Source organism: Canis lupus, chromosome 30 (genome assembly GCF_003254725.2).
Source record: "Canis lupus dingo isolate Sandy chromosome 30, ASM325472v2, whole genome shotgun sequence".
NCBI classification, from domain to species: Eukaryota; Metazoa; Chordata; class Mammalia; order Carnivora; family Canidae; genus Canis; species Canis lupus.
In genome coordinates, this window is record NC_064272.1 from 31311827 (window position 1) to 31336440 (window position 24614).

Below are 24614 nucleotides of genomic sequence, written 5' to 3' on the forward strand. Positions count from 1 at the left end.
GTGTGTGTGTGTAAGGCTGGGTGTTGAGTGTGCCTATGTATTGCGGAGGGTGCACAGAGGATGTGTGACAGGCTTGTGATACATAGAATGCAGAGCTTCTCTGACTCTCAGCCCCTGATAAAAATCACAGAGAGGTAGGACCATTTAAAACCAAGGCAAAGCCTGCCAAGACCTTCCCGGGGCCAGCCTGGGATGCCCAGGCTTGCAGAATTCCTTGGGCCACCTATCTTGCTAATACATGTGGAGAGCATTAATCCTCTGCTCAAAAATCTCATCCTGCGGCCCCTGTGCTAAACAGGGTAAATATAAAACTCCTGGCCAGGGCATTTAGGGTCCTCCTAAAGGTACCTGCTTGGTCACCCCATGGCTTCATTTTTTCACCCCTTTCCTTCTTTCCTGTTCCACTTCAGGCGAACTATTCCACCCTTTCCCATCTCCTAGCCTCTCCTTTTGCTGGTCTTTATCCCCAGGGTCCTACTCTCTCCTTTAGTCCCCGCAGCATCTTTCAAAAGTTGTCAAATGTTACCTCCTCCAGGAAGACTTCCTGGGTTTTTCTATTTAGATCTGAGCTCTCCTTCCTCTGAACATCCTGGTAACTTTGTTGTCTACACCTGTCTCTTCTCCAGGTAACTCAGGTCAAAGCTGTCCAGTTCTCTAGCCCTTCCTTGGGAACAGCTCCATGTCTGCTTCATAATTGAGTCCTTTCAAACACTGAACACACACACACACACACACACACACACACACACACGCAAACACTGAACACACCCCCTGGCATCCAGGCTGTTCTCTGCACTGCCCTGACCCTCACGAGGAGTCGGCCTCCCTTGTACCCTCAGTTTTAGCCAATAGGGCTGCTCTCGTGGAAGGAAGTCTGGCGGCAGAGGAAAAAGACATGAGCTTTAGGTCAGACTCTTGTTGGGTCCTGATGTTCAGAAGGCAAATCGCTACCCAGTCCACAGGCTCCAGCTGCCGAGCAGTGTTTGGGAGGTTGGTTTCTGCATGCCCTAAATTAAGAGTTAGACCCCACTGGCCTGGCTCTTCAAAGACAGAAGTTGTAACTGTAGCCCTAATAATTAATACTTCTGGCTATTTGTAGAAGTCTGCTATTGGCAATGTGTTGTGCTCTGTAACATGAGACTCCCACACAGCTCATTTATAGATGAGCAAACGGAATCAGAGATGCTAAGTAAGTCACTCAAGGCCACACAGCTTTGAGTGGGAACGCTTAAACCCAAATCCTATTTTCCAAGTGTCTCCAAATCCTGCTCCGTTTCTGGAATACTCTGCTGTCACTGTGCCCTGCGCAGAGTAAGTGCTCGGTAAATGTCTGGATAATAAGACGCAGCCACAAACAAATATATAACTCTCCGTCTCTGCTAGCCTTCCAGTCTGCCTCAGTCCCACACGTTCACTGTGAGCAAAGAGTCTCGGAGCTGGGATTGTCTGAAAGAGGAGCGGCTTCAGGGACTGAAGTGGGACATGGTTACCCAGGTCCCATGGGGGGTGAATTCCCTGAGTCTGGGTGTTTGGGGGTAATGGGTCCTGGGCACGGTGAGGACGGGCAGGCACCTGCTGGGCCACTGTCCCAGTTGGTGTGTGGCCACGAATGTCCCATCACTTCAGGAGCTATGGCGTGGCTGCAGGGTAAGGACTGGAATTCACCCAGCTTCTCTGAGAAGCAGATGCCAGGGGCAGGATTAGATGTGCAAGGGTTTTATTAGAGAACAAATCCGTGTGGGGAAGGGCGGGCTGCTGGGGAGGCTGGGAGATGGGCCTGGCTGATGCTGCTCTGACCCGGGGTCAGGAGGCCCGGAAGGGGCGGTGCTGCTGACGTGGGACCCTTCTAAGAAAGCTGGGGAGGCCAGCGGGGGGGGGGGGGGTCCTGCCCCCTGCGGTCCTGCGTGCTCAGCCACCGCCCCTGCAGGTGCATGACCGTGGCCGCGTTGAGTGCCCGGGGTGGAGACGCTGGCACCCGGGCGAGGGTGAGGAAAGCCCTCCCTGGCGTAGAGCTCGTGCAAAGGCGTGTGCCCTGTGCACGCCCCGTGCATGCCCCTTTCTCAGTCATAATTCAGTTGACTTCCCTGTTCACATCCAACTACGGCGGTGGCCACTTGCCCCATCCTCCTTCACGTTGAACATGTCACCCCCTCTCCCTCTGAGCCTCAGTTTCCCCGCAGGTAATATGAGGCAGGTGGATTTTTTTGCTGGCCTCTAAGATCTGGAGTACAGCTGCTGAAGCCAGTGGTGCACTCTGCTCCCCGGTCAGAGAGCTGAGGGGGGCGTCCTCAGGGCCTCCACAGGCCACCGCTTCCCACCCGCCTGGCTCCAGGGTGGGCTGGGGATGCGCAGCCTCCGGCACCCACCTGGGCTGCAGGGTGGGAGCACCGGCGTCTTTGGAAACCCGAGAGAGAGGCTGATTGGTCGGGCCGGTGTCACGTGTCCAGCCCCGGCCCAATCAACTACGGCCGGAGGGCGGAGCCACCAGCACCCACCTGGGCTGCAGGGAGGGAGCACGGGCGCCTTGGAAACCCGGGAGAGAGGCTGATTGGTCGGGCCAGTGTCACGTGTCCAGCCCCGGCCCAATCAACTATGGCCGGAGGGCGGAGCCACCAGCACCCACCTGGGCTGCAGGGAGGGAGCACGGGCGCCTTGGAAACCCGGGAGAGAGGCTGATTGGCCGGGCCGGTGTCACGTGTCCAGCCCCGGCCCAATCAACTACGGCCGGAGGGCGGAGCCACCAGCACCCACCTGGGCTGCAGGGAGGGAGCACGGGCGCCTTGGAAACCCGGGAGAGAGGCTGATTGGTCGGGCTGGTGTCACGTGTCCAGCCCCGGCCCAATCAACTACGGCCGGAGGGCGGAGCCACTAGCAGCCGCCCGCCCACTCAGCGGGACCTCGGCGCCCGCGCTGGGAGCTGAGCTGAAGGTGCGCTCCTTGGGGTAGGGCCCTCGCGGGGCAGGTGGGGAGGTGCGAGGTGTAGGGGGCACACCTGGTAGCTCCACAAGGCCAGGAGCTGGACTCTTGTTTTTCCCAGTGCTGGGGCGTTGCACACCCCGAGGCCCCAAGGAGAGTTCGGGCGGGCCTGCCCTGCTATTGCCCATCCAGTAAGGCGACCTCTGCTGGCCAGGACAGGTACTACGCCTACCCGGTGGCTGCCACCCCAGGGCAGGAACGCCTGGATCTGTCTGCCCATCTTCCCATTTGCCCAGAGGACCTGGGAGGTGGGGACCCTGCAGTTAAATAGCCCAGTCTCTACTGCTTGGCTCGGGTGTGGCTCTTCCACTAATTTGAACTAATTCTTTTCCTCCTTAGGGCGTTTGGCTCCTCTATCAGGTGGGTATCATCCCGCAGAACTGGTGGGGAAGAGGCTGTGTGGTATGGAGGTTGGGGGCCCAACAGTTGAGCTGATTTGAATCTGGCTTCTCCAGTTACTTGGGCAAATTACTCAATCTCTTGAAGCTTCAATCTCCTATAAAAGGGGAAGGAAGAAAAATTTTTCTTTTGTTCTCTAAAAGCTGATGTAAAGATTCAATAAGAGAATGCCTGGAAAGCTTTGGCATGACGTCATTGTGAGGTGGCCTTGCTGGGGCAGTATGCTGGGGACACGCTCATTCATCTCCTCTCCTTCACCTCTTCCCTGGCCCCACCTCTCATGGCACCCTGACTAAGGGTCCAAGCAGTGATAGGCGTCTGGCCCACAGTGAAGACTCAACCAGGCATCAAGAGTGGGAGCACACTGCAGACCTCCTGCCTGGGTGGCCTCAACCTCCTCCATTCAGCTTTGATCAAGTGTTCCCCACGCGGCAGGCAAGTCTCTGCTCTGAAGGCTTCCCAGGCATTTGTGCACAGGCAGGATGCATTCTACTGTGTGCACACTCGCTGTAGGCTTGGGAGGAGCCTGTGTTGGGATGTCTGGACATCTGCATTTCGATCTATTCTTTGCTACTCACCCCCTATGTGCCCCACCCCCTGCCAGCTAAAGAAAGAGTCCATGAGTTGGGGAGGGAGAAGAATCAAGGGAAGTGAGAAAGGAGGATGGATCCCCCAGTTAGGTCTGGAAACCCAAGTAGGGAGAGGCCTTGGGCTCTCGGTACTGCCAAGGAGGTGGGTGGAGCCTCCATGCAACATAATAGGTAGTAGAGTGGAAATGGAAGTTGCCCAGTGGGCACCCAGGCAGATGAGCCCAATTGGCCTTACAGAATTGCCAGGAGCAGCAGAAGGTTCCTGGGTGCCCAGGAGGGATTCCCATAGCCTGTAGTGGGGTGAACTCGAATGTGTTTCTGGTGTTCCGGAGCATGGCACAGACAAGGCACAGAGGGCAGGAGGACCCAGAGAGGCTGAGGTGGAGCCAAGAAGGACGCCATGCATGGTCACTGGACATCAATGTCTGATATCTAGACGTCTTGGGGAAGGACAGCAAGACAGATGGCTAAGAACTTGATCTCCCTTGTGTACTTCCTCCCTCACCTTAGCACTACATAATTCCCACCCCTACCCAAGAACCGAGGTATAGCCTTCACTAAGATTAGGTGTTCTCCATCCAAGTAAAATGAGGGCTTAAAAAAGAAATACAATTCAGTTAAATAAGCAAAGTTCTATTTCTCATATACCTCAGTTTAGAGATTACCTGCTGCTCAAGGATAGAGGGGACATTGTACAAGTTCACAAAGGTGAGACTGGGTGGCTTTCAAGAGCATTAAGCTAATAATAACCTTTAGATCTGCAATACTGGATAACAAGATATCCACACACTGTTAAAGAAAAGATTTGTGATCCAAGAATCTTCATTCTAGTCAAGATACCATTAATTCTTTCAGGGCATTTTGGGGGGATGTAAGGACTAAACAAAATACTTAGGGAGATACTCAAACCAAATGGAATCTGTGTTAGAAGAGAGATCTTTAAAATAGGGGATGAAAAAGAAAAAAGATGGGAGATGAAAAAGTGTACAGGAAACATTAGGAAGGAATGGATACATTAGCCAAATCTACATGAATGATGACATGCTTAATTTGTTGTTTCAAGTAGGGATTCTTGAAACAAAAAAAGGCCATGCTGTAAGAGAAGACCTATTAAGAGTCAGAAATGAAGTATCAAAGTTTGCACTGTCCTGTGTGGTAGTCACTAGTCACACGAGGCTCCTTACATTTAAAATAATTAAAATTAAATAAAATCATATATTCAGTTCCTCAATTGCAGTCACCATTTTCAAGCATTCATTGGCCATGCATGGCTAGTGGCTACTATATTGGGCAGGGCAGATACAGAACATTTCCATCATTGCAGAAAGTTCTTTTGGACAGTGGTGATCTAAATTATCAGCAAATCCATGGAGGGGAAAGGATGTTTTGGAGCACAGAGAATATAAGTCTTCTAAAGATCTAGAAGGATGGTGGGAAGTGAACAGGAAAAACAAGCAGCAAAATTGAAAAGAGGGTAGAATTTCTAAATAAACAAGTGATGGTGATAGTGGTGGTGGGATTCAAAATAAGGAATAAAGAGAAATTTGACCAAGCCAAAAAAGGGAAAGGAGAAAGAGGGATGAAAATATAATCAATAGTAAATATGAAGTTAGGTGGGCAAAATAAAACTAAGTTCATTAGCTATCACAATCATGATCTGGATAAATTTCCCTATCAGGAATCAGAGGTGCCACTTCCAGTAGATATGTAGAGAAATCTCCCCTGGGACAAAACATCTAAAATTCTGGATAATTTTTTAAAGTATAGTTTTTGTTTCTTTAAGATTTTATTTATTTACTCACAAAAGATACAGATTGAGAGGCAGAGACATAGGCAGAGGGAGCCCAATGCAGGACTCCATCCTGGAACCCTGGGATCACGCCCTGAGCCAAAGGGAGAGAAGCTCAACCACTGAGCCACCCAGGCGTCCCTTAATATAATTTTAATAACATAGCTTAGATGACAAAAAAATGAGGGAAATGTCAGTGTTCAGAAGCATCAAGAAATCTTGAGTCTATAGAGGTATATACATTTTAGAGCTAGCATTTGCCCAAAGGATACCTGCCTATTCCTGGTGACCCAGAGTCTGGGTTTAACAGGCTATACAGCTCATGGCACAGAAGATAATTTCTGGGGCCCAAGCAAATAAATATTTGTGAAGACCTCTACATAAAGCTAGGATCCCAGAGGGGCTAGTCAACTAGGGAGGAAGCATGTCCACAGAGATTTGTCTGCCTCTGTCTTCACTGGAGTTGAAGCAGAAGAAAGAAGGGTCTTTCCTGAGAATCTCTAGGGCAAGTCCAGTTTTAAGTGGGTGTGGTGCCAGAATTCACACTGCCTACTGCTCCCTGCATTCCCCTGCGCCCCCCAAATCTAAATAAAAATGCAGTTAAAAGTATTCCCCAGATGCCTGATGAAGCAATTGCAAATGCTCCCTGGAGAAACACAGTTTAAATCTAGGCTTCAAAGAATTCTCACAGATAAACTCCCAAGAAACAGGAGGGCATACTAAAAGAAAAAAAAAAAAAGAAAATCATTAAACAGAGGAGAAAATAAGCTACATGTAATGAGAGTCAGCAGAAAACAATATTGCTGAATCCGACCAACAGCAATACCAACCAACTAAAGATAATGAAATTATCTATTATAGAATATAAAATAATTATGTGTGGTTTGTTTAAAATAAAGAAGTGATTGAATGTATGACAAAAGAATGAGAGAATATCAAAAGTGATAAAATGAATCTGAAAAAGAAACACATAGAATTTCTAGAAATTACAAATACAATTGAAAGTGAAGCCTAACAGATAAAGGATTGGTTCTGGGAAAGATGGAGTAAACACGATCTGTTAGGTCTCCTACTGAATGCAGTTATAATACCTGGAGAAAACGTGTGAACCATTGAAAAGTAATGGTAATGGATAGAGTGGAGAAAGAAACAAGGGTTTGAAGTACAACTGAATTGGGTTGAGTTTCTCATTTTTTCCTTCCAGTATTGGCTGGCCTGGACTCAAAGGCAGCCTGAAATCTGAAAGTGTGTACTGTGTACAGGCAGAAAGAACTTTAAGAAAGCAAATAGAGTTTTCTTTCTGGCCTGAAGAGTAGGAAGGGGGCTCTTAAGTATCAGAGGTAGAAGGAAGTATTTGTTTCTTTTTTCTCTTTTCCATTCTCAGCCATGCCAGGGTCTGTCCGGTCAGCCTTGCAGTGGCAGTAGTGGCAATGGTGAGGGTCGCATCAGCAAGTAGATACCTAAAATCCTGAGGGTAAGAAAACCTTCTCTCTGTTAAGAGATCTGTGAACACAAGAGATTGAGCAAATTCCTGTTGCTGTGTTCTCTCTCTGTCCTCCCACTATCTGGTCCCAGACACAAATCTGCATAGCAAAGCTAGGAAACTAAAGCCCCAGATTTCTGGCTGGGAACTGGGAAAAGAGGCCCCAGGGAGCCAGGAAGTTTTGGGGGTAATTGTAAAGAGGAGAGAGTAATTCCATAACTTTGTGTGTAAACCTCGGGTCACTTCCAAACTGCATGCATCAATCTGATGCTTAAACAGAATATGAAAGATTTTGAGAGCTGAACTATGGGGTGGACCACCACCCAGTTTTCAGGCTGTTGTTGCACATGTAGGACACATTTGGATAGCACTGCAAAAGGCTCTGAATACTGAACTGATCTTGGAACCAGAGCCTACAAAAAGTGGGTAGAATCTTATGGTTGAACCTTGCTTCAATCAATTTTCTGCTAATTTTTTTTTAAATTAGCATTCTTCTTAGTATTTAAATAAGACCCAGAGTAACATAACATGATATTCAAAGTGTCCAGGATACAATCTAAAGTGACTTGGGATATGAAGAACTAGAAAAATCTCTACTCACAACAAAAAGACAATAAATAGCCATCAACCCCAAGTAAACATTGATAGTGAAATGATCAGAACAAGACTTTAAAGCTTCTAATATAACTATAAGAAGTATGAACACTCTTGAAATGAATGAAAAAATAGAAAGTCTCAATAAAAAACAGAAGATTGAAGAAGAACCAAATGGAAAATATAGAACTGGAAGATACAATAACCAAAATTTAAAAATAACTGGATGGGGTCCATAGCAGAATAGAGATGACAGAAGAGAGACTCAGTGAATGTAAAGATAGGTTAGTAGAAATTATTCAATCTGAAGAATGTAGAGGAAAAAAATGGAAGAGAATCTCAGGCACCCATGGGACAATACTAAAATGTCAAATATTCATGCCATCAGAGTCCCTTGAAGGAGTGGAGAAAATGCAGTTCAGGAAATAATAAAAAATAATGGCTGAAAACTTCCCAGATTTATAGATTCAAGAAACTCCAGCAAACCTCAAACAGGATCAACTCAAAAACATCACCTCCCAGGTTCATGGTAATCAAACATTTTTAGACTAAAGACAAGAAAATCTGGAAAGTAGAGAAAAAAGTGCATCATCTGTAGGAGACCATATATTTGAATGACTATTGATATCTCATCAGAAACCATGAAGGCTGGGAGGTGGCTCAGCGGTTGAGCATCTGCCTTTGGCCCAGGGTATGATCCTGGAGACCTGGGATTGAGTCCCACATCGGGCTCCCTGTATGGAGCTTGCTTCTCCCTCTGCCTATGTCTCTGCCTCTCTCTCTCTCTCTGTCTCTCATGAATAGGAAAGAAAGAAGAAAGAAAGAAAAAAAGAAAGAAAGAAAGAAAGAAAGAAAGAAAGAAAGAAAGAGAAAGAAAGAAAAAAGAAAAAGGAAAGAAAGAAAAGAAAAGAAAAAAAAAAAGAAAAGAAACCATGAAGGCTAAAAGGAAATAACATTTTGGAAGTGCTGAAAGAAAGAACCACCAACCCAGAGTTCTATGCCCAGTGAAATTATTCTTTAGGAGTAAAGGTGAAATAATATCCTCAGGTAAAAGAAAACTAAGAGACCTTGTTATCAGCACACCTATTCTAAAATAAACACTAAAAGAAGTTCTTCAGAGAGAAGGGAGATGAGACCATAGGAAACTTGGAATATCAGGGATGAAGGACAAATAGCAGAAATGGTAAATATCTGAATAAATGACTATTCACCTTCTCTTGGGTTCTCTAAAGTATGATTGACAGTTTAAAGCAAAAATTAGGACTTTTTAAATGACATTTTCAATGTAGATCTAATATATATGACAGCTATAATATAATGAAAGGATGGTAAAGGGACTTACATGGTGGTAAAGTTTCTACATTCCATTTAAGGTATTAAAGTATCTGTTCAAGGTAGACAGTGAAAAAAGTTAAGTATGTAAGTTGCAGTCACAAGAAAATTATTTTTTTAAGAAAATTATTAAAAGAGATTAGTAAAAAATACAATAAGTTAAAATTGAAAACTAAAAAATGTTTAAATGACCCAAAGAAAGAAGGAAAGGTGAGACGGAGGAACAAAAACCAGAGAGAGCAAACAGAAAATAAATAATAAAAGGACAGCCTGAAATTCAGATACCTATTATTACATTAAATCTAAATGAACTAAACATATCAATTAAGACAGAAGTGGTTAAAATGGATTTAGAAAAACAAGATACGACTATATGCTGCCTACAATTGTGTTGATATAATGATATTGATAGGTTAAAAGACTAAGACCTATGTACTAAAAACCACTGAACAGTACTCTTTAAATAGGTGAACTGATGATATATGAATTGTGTCTCAATAAAGCAGTTTAAAAAAAAGATTAAGATACATCATGCAAATGCCAATCAAAAAAAAAGCTGGAGTGGGCTATATTAATATTTTACAAAGTAGTCTTTCTATCCCTAGAAAATTACTAGGGATAAAGGGACACATGACAACAATTAAAGGGGAAGTTCATCAAGAAGATATAACAATACTAAGTGTGTATGCACCTAATAACAGGACTTCAAAATACATGAGGCAAACCTGATTAAACTGAAAGGAGAAGTGGAAAACTCCACAGTTGCAGTTGGAGACTTCACTATTTCTTGTTCAGTAATTAACAGAACAGATAAATAGAAAATAGCAAGCATATACAAGAGCTGAGCCATAAACCAACTGGAACTAATTGATGATGATAGAACATTAAAAAAAAAACCAGTTGAGAACAAATTCTTTCCAAGTGTACAAAGAACCTACATCAAAGAAGACCATATTTTGAGTCATACAACAAGTCTTAACAATTTAAAAATAATTGAAATCATACAAGGTATGTTATTTGATCACAATGGAATCAAACTAGAAATTTATAGAGTGATAACTGGAAAATCTCTAAACACTTTGAACTTAAAAAACACACTTTGAAATAACTTGTGGGTCAAAAGGAAAGTGTTATGGAAATTAGAAAATATTCTGAACTGAATAAAGAGAAAACATACCATAATTGTGAGGTGCAGCTTGAACAATGCTTCCAGGGAAATTGATAGCATTAAATGGTTATATTAGAAAAGAGGAAAGATCTCAAATCAGCAATATACATTTTTACCTTCAGAAACTAAAAAAAGAAGAGAAATATAAACCCAAAGCAAGCAGAAGGAAGACAATAATAAAGACAAAAGCAAAATTAAATGAAAAGGAAAATAAGGAAACAATAGAGAAAAACAATGAAACAGAAAGCTAATTCTTTGAAAAACTTGAATAAAATTGATAAAGTTCTAGGAAGACTGACTACAAAAAAAAGAGAGAGGACACATGGCCAGTATCAGGGATGAAAATGAATTGTCAGACCTCACACATTAAAAGACTAATAAGGGAAGAATAATATGAACAACTTTACAAAATTAATGGACAACATCTAAGTTGTGTTAAAATGAACTAAATGATAAAATGAACTAAATCTTGGAAAACCACAAATTGCTAAAAACTCATCGAAGAAGAAATAACTTGACTAGTCCTATATTTATTGAAGAAATTGAATTTATAGTTAAAAACCATCTGAAAAAGAAAGCTTCAGACCCAAAAGATTTCACTGACAAGTTCTACCAAGTGCTTAAAGAAGAAATCAAACCAATCTTTTAATATATAATCTCTTCCAGAAAATAGAAAGGAACATTTCCCAGTCCATTTTATGAGTCTAATTTTATCCTGATGCCCAAGCCAGACAGTCAGGAAAAGGAAATTACAGATCAATATTTCTCATGAACATAAATACAGAAATCCTTGACAACATATTAACGGATTGAATCCAGCAATACATAACAAATAAATGGTCTTAGGAATGCAGGACACTGAAGATAAGTCAACATAACCCACTCTACTAACAGTCCAAAGAAGAAAGATGACAGGAGCATATATCAATCAATGCAGAAAAGCATTTGAAACCAACAGAGCCAGTTCCAGAGGCTTTGCTAGGGCAGAGCTGGGCGGACACCACTGGAAAAGAGGAGATTGCAGCAAGTTCTAATGGTGGTAGAGCTTACATAAAAACACTCCCAGAAAATAAGAATCTCTCCTGAGTGGGGATATACTGAAGGATCAGAGTGCTGTCTACTGAGGAATTGAATAAAAGGGCTTGAGAGCATGAGACCAAAGGTGGCAGTCTTTTAAAAATTTTTAAAGATTTTATTTATTTATTCATGAGAGACACAGAGAGGCAGAGACATAGGCAGAGGAAGAAGCAGGCTCCTTGCAGGAACCCGATGGGGGACTCAATCCCAGAACTCCAGGATCACACCCTGAGCTAAAGGTAGATGCTCAACCGCTGAGCCACCCAGGCGTCCCAAAGGTGCAATTTTATAAGGAGTCATTTTTGTGGGAGAGAGATAACTCGGAAGGAGAGGAATCTCCTGGATGGTTGATGGTGAAGGAAAATAAGGAAGTGAGGGATAGAAATTAAGAGTTCTATAGAAAAAAAGGAAGCTTATTAAAACCACTTTACTGGGACGCCTGGGTGGCTCAGTGGTTGAGCATCTGCCTTTGACTCAGGGCCTGATCCCAAATCCTGGGATCAAGTCCCATGTCAGGCTCCTTGCATGGAGCCTGCTTCTCCTCTCTTTGCCTGTGTCTCTGCCTCTCTCTCTCTATGTCTCTCATGAATAAATAAATAAAAAAAAATCTTAAAAAAAAAAAAATAAAACCACTTTACTGTACCAACAGAAGAGGACACTCTTGAACTAAAACTGAGAAAGTCTCTCAGGTGCTTTACCCTTGTCTACATAGAACCACCTATAAGTCCTGGTCGAGAAAAACATCAAATATTTAAAAAAGACAGAAAATGGAAGCTGACATCTACACAAACCTGCAATTAAACAGCAAAGAGTCAAAATAGTTTCAGCTGATAAAATTCTCTCCAAAACCAATGGTGAAGGAGAGCAAAAACGATTACAGAACACCCAGACTTGAATTAAATATCCTTAAATAAACATTTGCAGATAGGAGGGAAAAAAAACCCACCTCAAATCATAAAAGCTCAGACAGGAAAATAGACAAAACAGAAACAATAGATCCAAAAATGAGTGTTTACTAAATTCAGGAAAGAAATAGAAAAGAAAATAATCTCAGAAATGAAACAAATTACAAGATGCCCAGGGGAGAATAGATTTGATTGAACAGTATAATAGGAGAGGGATGAAAACAGCTCAGAGTGCCAAGATGAAATAAAGAGATTTAATAACACCAAAGAGAAACTGCTGGCTGGAAAGGGCAGGCAGAGAAGTGTCAACTTTTATATAATTAGAGTCCCTGGGGAAAGAAAGAAAGAAAAAAAGACAAGTAAACAGAACAAAAAATTAAAACTATAATACAATAATACTCTCTGGAAATAAACTAAGATCTGAAATCTGAATTCTTGTGTTCAAAGGGCTAACTCTGTACTTGGGGAAATAGACCTGGAACGGTCAGCTCCAAGGCATTAGACTTTGGGGATAAAGAAACAAATCTTCTGGGCCTTGAATTTAAAAAGACCAATTCCTTATGATGGAAAGGATTCAGTTTGGCATCAGACCTCTTCATAGAAACATATGAAGAAGGACAACAATGGAACATTTTCAAGAAACTCGGGGGGAAGGGGGGAGAAAAAAAGTATGAACCACAAATTTTTAGGTCCAGAGGAATAGTTTTAGGACTGGTGACCGGAGGTCTTTGAGATCTCTTGTAACTTTAGCCATGTTGGTTTTACTTGGTCTTTTTTTTTTTTTTAAGATTTTATTTATTCATGAGAGACATAGAAAGGCAGAGACATAGGCAGAGGGAGAGGCAGGCTCCCTGTGGGGAGCCTGATGTGCGAGACTAGATCCCAGTACCCCGGGACCACAACCTCAGCCAAAGGCAGATGCTCAACCACTGAGCCACCCAGTGTCCTGGTTTTACTTGGTCTTCATGAGATCCTAGGACTGCAGACTTGGTGAAATGGAGTAGAAAGAGCAGGGTCCTATGGTCAGATGGACTTGGGTTAGAATACTTTCTCTGCCTCATCCATCATCCATCCATCACTCAGCCAGCCACTCATCAAATTTTGGAGAACCCTCAAGGTGTGAGGCACACTGGTAGGTTCTGTGGATACAGGTGAGTGGAGCAGATCCAGTAAGCTTACATTCTAGTGGGAGAGACATTCAATTAATGGTCACACAAATGTTTACTCACACATTGCGGTAAGTGATGTGAGGAAAGTATGCAGGATTCTTCCAAGCGTGGCTAGAGCATGGGAATGTGAGAGCCCAGGCAAGGTCTCCCTGAGAAGATGGCACTTGGGCTGAGTCTAGAACGATAAGGGGTCTCCCAGGGGAAGGGAGTGGGGTAGGAAATTCTGGGCAGAGGGGACAGCACAGGCTGAGAGTACTGTGGTAAAAGGAAGAGCAACACTTTGGGGACCACTGTGGCAGAAGGAAGCAGCCAAGTGATGGGAGAGAGATAGGGGCCAGGGTGAGGATGTGGTCTGTCTCTAAAAGCTTTGGGGACACATTGAAACATTTGAAACAGGGAGGCAGGATTTAAAAGATCATTCTGACTGCATTGGGGAGAATGACTCAGGGGTGGGGGCAGCAGGCAAGGAGGAATATGGGCAAGTCAGGTCTTTGCTGTGTGGCTCTGGGTACATCACTGAACTTCTCTGCGTCTTCATCCCGTCTCTTGTAAAGTGCAGTAATAACGCTAACCTACAGGACTGCCGGGAGGATAAGATGAAATCAAGGATGCCAAAGTCCTGGCACAGAAGGGAAAGTTCAACAGCTCTTGCTCTGTGTTACTGTTTAACTTACCTTAGACAAATGTACAGTCTCTAGAAGCAGTTTATGGTGTCCTCCTTTCCTCTTCTCTCCATCTCTGTCTGGGCCTTCTGTTCTGCACCCCACTTTAGGGATGTCTATGACAAGAATTGAATGTGACTTTGGTCTGAGTATCAATATCACGCCCTGGTTCAGAAACACAGATGGGGAGCATAGGGACGCATGAACCAGAATGGACCAGGGTCCCCACACTCTTATTCCCTTGTCAGTGTGTTTGAGACTGTAGCTCAGCACTGGCCAGAACTCTTCGAACAAGAATACAAATTTTCCTTGTAGTACTGTCATTTCCAAAGGAAGCACCAAAACCATGAGAGAGATATTTTTTTATCTTGCTGCTTTTTCTCTCTCTTTTTTACTACTTTCTATTTGCTTCAGAAATGTAAACTAGTTGGCATCTCCAACTCATGGAGCCTTAAGATAGTTAGAACCCAGCTTTAAAAGAGTTCCCCCATCTGCTCTTGAATAACTAATCATTGCTTATATAAGGCCTGTGAAGACTGACCTCAGAATTTTACATACTGACCTCTTTTTTTTTTTTTTTTTTTTGGTGAGGTTTATTATACATATGATGAAGTGCACCATGCATTTCCAATCTTACATGTACAGCTCAGTGACATTTTACATATTTAACTATCACCATATCCAAGATCTAGAAAATTTCCAGTACCCTAGGAGGTCTCCTGTGTCCTCTTCCGGGTCAGTGCCACCCTGCCCCCAGAGGTCACAATTATTCGAACTTCTGTCAACATTGGTTAGTTTTGCCTGTTCTTAAATTTCATAGAAAGTAGATCCAGTTTCTCAGTTTCTAAATGAATTAGGAAGCCTATTTCCTAATGGATAAAAAGGAATAAGCACTTTCTTCACAGGTATTAAATAAGTCCTAACAGCCGATGCCTCTCGCCCATAATAGATGTGTAATAAATGTCCCTTCCTTTCCTGCCCCATCAGAGCAGGGTTGGGATGTGATTCCTACAACTATGTTTATATCCAATGGCTGCTGCTTCTTGCCATTGGCTGAGAGAATAAGGGGTTATCGCTCTGAACTGGATATGTGCTTCCTGGAGGTTCTATCAAATTGACCCTGCCCTGGATTTGGTGGGAAAGGAGAGATTTGGATGCTGGCTCAGTTAGGAATGATGTTCTGGGAGATTCCCCCAACAGCAACTTAAACAAATTAGTTTCATTTTCTTCTTTTGAATAAAAGAAATATGGAGGCAGGCCACACAGTGCTGATATAGCTGGTCCTGATGCCACCAGGGGCCCAGAATCTTTGCTGGTGGAACCATCCCCATCATTAAGTCTCCAGTTTGAGCTAGTTCGACAGGGCTTCTTTGCTCCTGGCAACCAAACACACTGGTCTTCAGCAGTTTTAAATCAAGGTCATTGAGTGCTTCATATAGAAATTCAGTTTATTGGGGCGCCTGAGTGGCTCAGTGGTTGAGCATCTGCCTTTGGCTCAGGTGTCGTGATTCTAGGGTCCTAGGATCGAGTCCTGCATCAGGCTCTCCTCGGGGAGCCTACTTCTCCCTCTGCCTGTGTCTCTGCCTCTCTCTGTGTGTCTCTCATGAATAAATGAATAAAATCTTTTAAAAAAATTCAGTGATGAATTTTAGTGGAATTTAGTAGTGGAATGAAAGTAAGCTTTTGTAAGTTCATTCAGGTGAAGGTAAAACATCTCACGTTGTTGTAAACCTATTTGCACATTTGTTTACAAAGTTCAGCATAGATAGAGTTATTTGTGCTTGCAAACACAAACATAAATTTTAGTAGAACACAGCAGCATGGTAAAAACAATATTCACATCCAATTAGGAAATTCATGGAGCAGAAATGAACTTGGAATTGGTGGTGGTGCACATATTTGAAAATAGGAATAAAACAAGCTGAAATGGTGTATCAATTGAAATAGAAATTGTACTTATTTGCATGTACACACACATAAAGAGTAATTACACTATAATATTTTTGTGGCAAAGATGATATTTAATATAAAACATATTTCGACATGGCAGTAGGGCCAGGACTAGGGGGTGGGGAGGAAGGCATCCACCTTTGGTACAAAGTGTAAGGTGGGGAGGAGGGTGGGGGTTGTGGGGGGAGGGAAGGGGGCACCAAAAATATAGTAGTTAAAACAAATAATATTTTGATGCAATATCTTAAAAATCAGAATTAATACAAAAAATCCATGTGAACAAAATATCAACATTTTGAGTAGACAGGATCGTTATTATCGATTTTTCCTTTTGCCTCAGTCATCCAATATGATTTGGCACAGGACTGCATAGCAAGATGTGTTTTGTTTTTGTTTTTGCTGGCTGCCATCAGTTGGATTTTTAAATGTTTGAGCCTTTGGAGAATTACTCTGTAAAATTAAGCATTTACAGTGGAATTGAACATTTTGTAAATGAGTCCTCTAAATTTTCAAAAGAAACTAAAAGTCTTTAATCACAATGTTCCACAAGTATGCTAAAAAAACTGTAACTTTTAAAACTTGTATCAAATTTTAGGTATTAAAGACAAAGCCTTAAGCAAATTTCAGTAATTTCACACTGGAAAAAAATTTACATTTATCCCTCAAAATGAGGGAATTGTTGAACAAGTTAGGTCATAAATAAATAAAGGAGCTCAAATGGTGGCCAAGAGTTAATTCTGAAATTCTATAGTTTTTCTTTGACTTGTGGGAAGAATATTTTGATGGAGCTCCTATTTTTAATTGGGGAAGTTTATATTTTATGTTTGAATTGAAGGGAAGATGAAAGGCTGACGTTTTGCAGCATCTACAGTTGGCAAAATATTAAAAAGAATTAAAAGTTATGTGGTTTTTATCTTTTCATAATATGTTAAAGAAAAATATTCTAAATGGAGGTTAAAAAGACACTACCCGTGAAAATATTTGGGCTGAAATAATTAACCATTCCTATCTGAAGAAATAGGAATTGAGAATATCCTCCATCTGACAGAATTTGCTCAGGGTTTCCCAGATATCTCTGCAGAGAAACTTCATTCTTATTAAAAAAATTGTGATCTCAACAATAGCATATGTGGAATTTAAGAAAGAAAACAGATAGACATATGGGAAGGGGGCGGGGAGAAAAGAAGGAGAGAGGGAAACAAGCCGTAAGAGACTCTTAACCATAGAGAACAAACTGAGGGTTGATGGAGGGAGGTGGATGGGGGATGGGCTAGATGGGTGATGGGTATTCAGGAAGGCACTTGTCATGAACTCTGTTTTTTGTGTATAAGTGATGAATCACTGAATTCTACTCCAGAAACCAATACTGGACTGTATGTTAACTAAAATTTAAATTGAAAAAATATTGTGATCTACAGAGGAGAGTCTACAAAGGGTATCAACAATTCCTGTTATATTAATCATAAAATAAAACTTTGAAGATGATTATAGCAATTCGTTGAGGCAGAAGAAAGAGACCATATTAGAAAAAAAAAAACACATTCTTTAGAAAAGTACCAGTAACACGGTATTAGAAACAGATGTGGCTAAAAAGTTAATTAAAGTACATGAATAGATCCCAAAATTATTATTCTTTTTGTTACTTTTAAAGCTCAGATAATAAATATCATAAGTTGCTAGTAATTTAATGTATATATTAAATAACAACTTAATGTTATTTTAAAATAAATGTTAATTTTAGAATAGCTTTATATTGACAGGAAAATTGCAAAGGTAGTACAGAGAGCTTCCTTTCATGTACCTCCTCCCCCAGCTTCCCCTCTTGGTGACATCTTGCACAAGTATGGTACATTTGTTATCAGTAATGGACCAATACTGGTGCATTCATAGTAACTAGAGTCCTTACTTCATTCAGATTTCCTTCGTTTTTACCTACTTTCTTTCTTTTCCAGGAGCTCATCCAGGCTGTCACACTACATTTAGTTGTCAAGTCTCCTTAGTCTCCTCTTGGCGGTGACAAATTTTCAGACTCTTCTTGTTTTCGATGACCTTGACAGTATTGAAGAGCACTGGTCAGGTAGGCCTTTCTACTGAACTTTGCTGTTTTTCTCATGCTTAGACCAGTGTTGTGAGTTTGGGGGAGGAAGACCACAGAAGTAAAGTGCCATTCTCTCTTTTTTTTTTTTTTAAAGTGCCATTCTCATCATACTTATCAACATACACTCTTGATGTTGGCCTTGATCACATGGCTGAGGTGGTTTCGGTTAGCTGTCTCCACGGTAGGCTACTCTTCTGTTTCTCTATCATGCTCTTTGGAAGGAAGTCACTATGCACAACCCATACTTAAGGCTTGGGGACTTGTGCTTTTCTTCCCTGAGCGCAGAGTATCTGCATAAATTATTTGGAATTCTTTTGCACCAGAGATTTGTCTTGTCTCCCTTATTTATTCATTCATTCAATCATTAATTTATAGTACTATGGACTCATGGATATGTATTTTATACTTCAGGTTATAATCTGATACTTGTTTATTTTGTTGCTTGAATTGTCCCAGCTCTGCCCATTTGGAGCGCTTTCCATTGGCTCCTGTGTCTTTTTGACATAACCCTCATTGTGAGGTTTTTGTGGGAGCGTTTGGATTATAGCATTTTAGACACTTTGGCAATTATACTTTACATATTGATTTCTTTGTTTTTAAGGAAGGGAAATTAGGTGTAAAAATCTCTCGCCTGAGATTTGGTTCGTATCCTTGAAAAATGGCTGGAGACCAATCCCTTGGGTTAGTTCCCGCTCCAAGGCCCTGGGCGCATGGCCTGAAGGGGCTGATGCCTGTCAGCAGGAGTTCTGGGGCTAAACTGACAGAGGCACAGCTCCAGACCTGGGCCATTCTATCCTCTCCTCCCCAGGGCTTGGGGAGTTTTGGAGGAGAACTTCCAGGAGAGCCAAGCCCAATCAAGGGAATGGGTCCCCGGGCATGCCCTTCTCAGAAATAAGGCAGTGTGAGTAACCCTTAGGACCTGCACCAAAATCCTAGCTCTGTGTTCACTTGGTTCAGAATCTTGGGCAAGTCGCTTAACCTTTGTAACTTTGGATTCCTGACCTGTAAACCATGGGGTTGCGTGGGGGTTAAGGCATATAATGTGTGTGAAGGGTTTAGCACACTCATGTGGAAGGTAGGAAGCACACCAAGGATAGCTTGCTACTATTGTGTTTTGTAATTGTTAATAAGCTATTTCCAGAGGGCACCTCAGTTTTGAAAGTAAATGGTGCAGTTATGAAGGCAGTTTATAAAACCCCCATGCCCAGCCACACCAGGATGGGGGTGGCCACGGTGCCCAGAAACATGACCAAATGACTCTCTGTGAATACAGACAATGGATCTGCCCCAAGTTTCCCAAGGAGCTCCTTAAAGAGCAATTGAACCGACTGTTGAGGGTGGACCAGGGCCACCTTCCCTACCCAGGCCATTGTGTCTTCAGCAAGGGCCCTGGCAAGCCAGCACCACCCATCCCCATTATGGGATCCCCAGCCCTTGCCTCTACTCTGGTCCCAGCTTAGAGGGAAGAGGCCATATCACAGACCACAGCAGGGCTGCAAAGACAGGCTTCAAGGGGACAATGGCAGGTGGCAGCTGCATGCTTGGCTGTGCTGGAATGCTGTGGGCATGGAGGAGCCTTAGTTACTAAATACCCACCTCTGCAGGTTCTGTACACCCCACCCCCACCACGCACACCCATGCTTCTGGGCATGTGCATTCACACGCTGTCAGTCTCCCTGCATGCACTTCCATGCCCTCACACTAACATGTGTGGTAGGCAGATTAAGGACCCCAACAGATATCCACATCCTAATCACAGAATCTGTGAATATGTTACCTTTCATGGCAAAAGGGACTTTACAGGTGTGATTAAGGATTTTTAAGGTGGAGAGAGTATCCTGCATTATCCAGGTGGGCCTAGTGCAATCACAAGCATCCTTAGAAAGGAAAGAAGGAGGCAGGAGAGAGAGATTTGATGTTGACTCTAGAGATAGGAGATGAGGCCACAAGCCAAGAAGTGCAGGCAGCCTCTGAAAGCTGGAAAAGGCTGGGAAATAGATTCTCTTGTGGCCTCCAGAAGGACACAGCCCTACTGACTTCTCACCTCCAGAACTGTAAAATAATAAATTTGTCGTTGGCTTAAAGGCACTATGGTTTAAACCATTAAAAGTTTTGATACATGGTTGTGTATTTGGCATCAAGATGAAAAAATAAAAAAAATAAATTAAAAAAAAATAAAAAAAAGATGAAAAAATAGAATGTTGCCTGCACCCCTGAAATACCGGTCATTCACCCATTACCTTTTTGGTTTTGGCTTCATTCAGAAACCACTACAGACCACCTTTGGGATTTTTTTCTTAACACTTATTTACTTAACATTTTTTCTATATCCAGATCTTTACTTAACTGAATCTATTTGAGAAAGAAACTTTCTATCACCTTGTTAAAAGTTAAAAGCTATTATTAAGAGCCATTATTTGTGGCAAGTATTCTATTTGAAGGCAAGTATAAAGATAATTGCTGCTAAATTCTGGCCTGACCCTCCTACTTGCTACAGGCTGTGCACCTGATGGTTGTTCTCCTTTATTAAAAAGGGGAATCAGCAGGAAGATTTGAGAGGTGTTAAGGACTGACTCGCACCAAACTCAGGTTTATACTTGTATCTAATCCTAAGGACCGAGAGAGATCAACAAAAAAGAACTTTCGATAATGCTATTTAATACCAAATCGGCGTTACCTTGCCCCCCCACCCCAGACCACCAGCATTTACCCCACACCTCAGAAAGGAACTGGGTTGGGGGACCACTTAGGTGTGACTCCTCTCAGAATGGGCCTGCAGGGATCCCTGGGTGGCGCAGCGGTTTAGTGCCTGCCTTTGGCCCAGGGCGCGATCCTGGAGACCCGGGATCGAATCCCACGTCAGGCTCCCGGTGCATGGAGCCTGCTTCTCCCTCTGCCTGTGTCTCTACCTCTCTCTCTCTCTCTCTCTCTCTCTGTGACTATCATAAATAAAAAATTAAAAAAAAAAAAAGAATGGGCCTGCAGCTCACTAGCTATGGAAGCTCAGGTGGGTGACTTAACCTCTCTGAGCCAATAGCTTCTTCACCAGCTACTCATTATTTGTGGTAGCCATGTTCTTTTTATTTTTTTTAAAGATTTTGTTTGTTTGAGAGAGAGAGCACAAGCAGGGGGAACAGCAGGCAGAGGGAAAAGGAGAAGCAGGCCAAAGGCAGCTGTTCAACCAACTGAGCCACCCAGGCGCCCCAGTGGTAGCCATGGTTTGTGAAAGCAGCTGAGAATACTGAATTAGTAAATACTGAGCCATTATCCTAGGGAAAATGCAGGGTTAGTTTTCTGTGAGCCTCTGGTTGCATTTTCGTCAATTGATCAATAGATATCCTTGTTTTATGTGTGTTTCTGTTTAGACGCTTTATTTAATATAAATTATTGATTTGTTAACAAAAGGAAGCTTATTTAATAGGCCAATTTTCTCTGTAAGGCATGCGATAGCCTTTTTGCATCGAGGAACGCTAGACAGGATTTCAGCAGTATGTTTGGGGCCACCCCAAATAAAGAAATCACCAACAAAAAGGACAAAAATGTGAAAAGTGTGGCACTAAAGAGACCAGAGAAAGGCCACTTGTTTGTAGTGTGAGCTGAAACAATAAGGCAGAGGCGTCACCTTGTTGGACTTCATCTGGGAACATGTGAATAGGACCACTCCAGTTTTTTGCCACTTTGCTCATGTCTGCAAATGACCCTGAAAGCACAAGGAGTATTGATTGGGGATTAAAATACATTTCATTGAGCTGGTGAATTCATACGTATGGAATCAGTGAATAATTGGGACTGACCTCTCTGGGTTGACCCAAGGGTTAACAAAGTAAAAGATGGAAGCTCTACTATGAGGCTTGCCCCACAGTAGATCCTCACTCCGTGGTCATCACAGCTCTCGTTCCACTACTTGCTGGTTCTGTGACTTTAGCACGTCAGACACTATGACCACTGTGGTACTTGCAAAATGGGGTGTGGTGAGACTCAGTGACAGGATGGAGACAGAGGGGCACAGCAGTGAGCTGGTGCTCAGAACCTTTGCTGAATCAGAGTTTAATTTCTTGCAGCACCTTTGGTCCAGTTCTGAGGAGCCCGTGGCTATGCCCACTCCTGTGTCAAGGTTTGCAGAGCACATGCAGGGAAGGCACAGCAGGCTGGACCCCTCGAGGGAGGGCATCTCTCCCCTCACTTAGTGCCAGCCCTGGCAGCTACCTCAAAGGATTTTCTGGAAAGTCAGGTTGGGCCTGGATGCTGGAAGAAAGCTAGGCACAGGCATGGGATTTTATGTTTAGGGTCGAAGGGAGCCATGGAGTTTTGTGGAGCAGGGCTGTGATCAGGATGGAGTGGGCATTTAGAAGGCAGCTCTGGCATTAGTTTGGACGAGGCGCTTAGACATAAGGCTGGGGGTGGAGGAGCCTGCCTGACTGGTGGCCAAGGGAAGTTAGCTGCCCCCTGTCCTGGGTCATCGCTGTGGTTTTCCCCAAGAGCCCCCTGACATGGGAACAGGGAGCGCGGTGAGCTTCATCTGCGGAAGCTGCCAAGCGTGCAGGGCTCCCCAGTGCACAGCAACCATTCCTCCGCTCACTAAATTTTTCATTAAGAAAAATGGTCACCAAAGGGCAGCGGCTGGGTAAAGTTTCACCAGCTCTGCACAGGAGACAAAAGAGCCAGACCCAGAAGTGGTTTCCCACACGGGCAGTCACACATGCACGTGTATGTAGCCCCCTTGGGGACACAGGTGCACATGCACACCCGCGTCATCACGGTCACAGTGACATGTGCCGCTGCCACAGGCTGACACGTGATGCAGTAGAACGCACGGCTTGAATCCACGCTCTGAAATGTACTCGGCAAGTTACTTAACCTTCCTGTGCCTCAGTGTTCTCATCTGTGAAATGGGGGGAGGGTTCTAAGAGATGCCCCCCTCAGATGTCTGTTGGGAGGGTCTAATGCGATCGCCCCCCTAGAGTGCTTAGCATGGGGGCTGGCGCACCAGCAGCGCTCCATCAGTGTCAGCTTTGTGAAAATCCACAAAGGGAAGCTCACTCCAATGGAGTCAGGAGGTTGGGAGGGGAGAGCTCTCAAGCCCTACCAGTCATTGCCACTGAAAATCCCACAAGAAGACAGGTGGATGCTGCTTTACTCCTGCAGCAGGAGGAAGAAAGGCTTTCCTCCCCGCCCCATAGTGCGGCCAACGAGAGACTGTCTCAGCTCAGCCAATAAGCCAGTACGCTTCCAACTACCAGTCTACTCCAATGGGCGCTTGGTTAACAACAGCCTTCCAGCCCCGCCCCTTCCTTATAAAAGTGTGTTTCCCCTTTGTCCCACAGCGATCCTATGTTTTTGCTGCAGTGAGCTTGTTCGCATGGCAGTCCTATTATCCCTGAATAAACCCCTCTGTTTTCTGGGAAACTAACTGGCAGGTTGATGTTTAAGGTTAGAGGCCATTATCATTTCTTGGCGTAGGTGGTAAGAACACGCACCATACAGACCAGCTCCCAAGCCATCCTCCTTCTCAAACACCTTAACTTCTGACTCCCACCCTTTCATAACCTCTGTGTGGGGTAAGGCTTAAGGTGAGGGCCTTAGGTTTATCCAGGCAGCTTTTGACCGGTTACTCTAAAATTGTGCACAGTGGACCGCTTCTCACTTTGGCAGTGGTACAGTCAATATTTTAGGCGCCGAGCAGAAAGTTAGAAAATCCAAATGGAGGGGCGCCTGGGTGGCTCACTTGGTTAAGCATAGGACTCTTGATTTCTGTTCAAGACATGATCTCAGGATCTTGAGATGGAGGGTGGGCTCAGCAGGGAGTCTGCTTGAGATTCTCTCTTGCCCTTTGCCCCTCCCCCTATATTTTCTCTCTCTCTTTCTCTCAAATAAATCTTAAAAATCCTAATGTGGAGGAGGAAGAAAAGGGGGTAAGAGAGGAAGGGAGAGTGTGGTGACCTGTTTCTGATCTTAATCCCTTCCTGAGGGCTTCCAGCTGCATTTCCTTGAGCTCCTCCTGAAGCACATTCATGGCCTTCTAGCAGATTCCCCTTCTTGATTAAATAGCTTTGGCTGGATTCTCTTACTTGTGGCCAAAAGTAAAGTTCAGAGCCAGGTAAGTGAGATGTGGCCCCTCCCTTCTTAGAGCTCAGCCAGGTGCAGGGACAGGCAGGTGAACACGCCATGACAGTTCCCTCTGAGAAGTGGAGAGAAAAGGGTTTCTCCAAAGACATGACCTCTGAGGAAGTGAGGAAGGGAGGAGGAGACAGTAGCCCCAGCAGGAGACCATTAGACAAGATAGTCTGGCATATTTTTACACCGACATTATATTTGTACCTCTATACCTATCACAAACGGTAACAACCTCTGCTGCTGGAAGAGCTTCATAGCCTCCATGCACTTCCCCTCACATGGTTGAGAGGGGATAATATTATTCCCCC

General features: G+C 43.6%; 1 long non-coding RNA gene across 4 annotated transcripts in view; it reads left to right on the forward strand.

Moving 5' to 3' along the window:
- The first annotated feature begins 2858 nt into the window (after positions 1–2858).
- The window catches only part of LOC112675714 (uncharacterized), a 49065-nt gene continuing 27309 nt past the window's right edge, over positions 2859–24614 (forward strand). For 3 of the 4 annotated variants that reach the window (XR_007407392.1, XR_003146025.3, XR_003146024.3), the window contains exons 1-5: positions 2887–2928; positions 3316–3336; positions 7139–7228; positions 18047–18171; positions 18287–18373. This is a non-coding gene — a long non-coding RNA (uncharacterized LOC112675714). Of the gene's footprint in view, positions 2929–3315; positions 3337–7138; positions 7229–18046; positions 18172–18286; positions 18374–24614 lie in introns of all 4 variants that reach the window. The other variant, XR_003146026.3, reaches the window with a different exon arrangement.